Genomic DNA, 487 nt, shown 5'->3' with positions numbered 1-487 from the left:
ATGGTTCGAAGAACCTTGACGCGCCTTGCGCCGGGGGCAACCGTTCCGAAGGTGACGGGTATCGCCACAGACAAACACCGTCGTGAGTTTGTGTGCTGCCCGGCAGCGCGGAGCTCTACTCCCTCGTCCTCAGCATAGCTGAGATCGATGGGCACAGACCTGCTCGACGAGCTGTTGGAGTGTGCATTCCAACCAAGTCGTGCCGATTTGAAATTGAATTAGACATTTAATGCCTCATTCACCGCTTATTCAAATGAAGACGGATGCGCACGGAAGACTTCCACTCTGGCCACGCCAGTGCGGAGGCCTTCCGTAAAGACGGTCACTGTGACCGCATCCTGAAGGGGATCTGCTGCCATCACGGCAATGAGAGTGCGCATCTCTTGGACAAAGTCTACCAATCTCTTGTAGCCGTGTCGGGCGGCAAGGAGACGTGATCGCACGCGATATGCCTGATTAGGTGGCGAGAACACTCGTGAGAGTTGCG

The sequence above is a fragment of the Plasmopara halstedii genome, assembly GCF_900000015.1.
Source record: "Plasmopara halstedii genome assembly, contig: Scaffold_7, whole genome shotgun sequence".
Lineage (NCBI taxonomy): Eukaryota > Oomycota > Peronosporomycetes > Peronosporales > Peronosporaceae > Plasmopara > Plasmopara halstedii.
Note: the sequence above shows the minus strand (reverse complement) of the source record.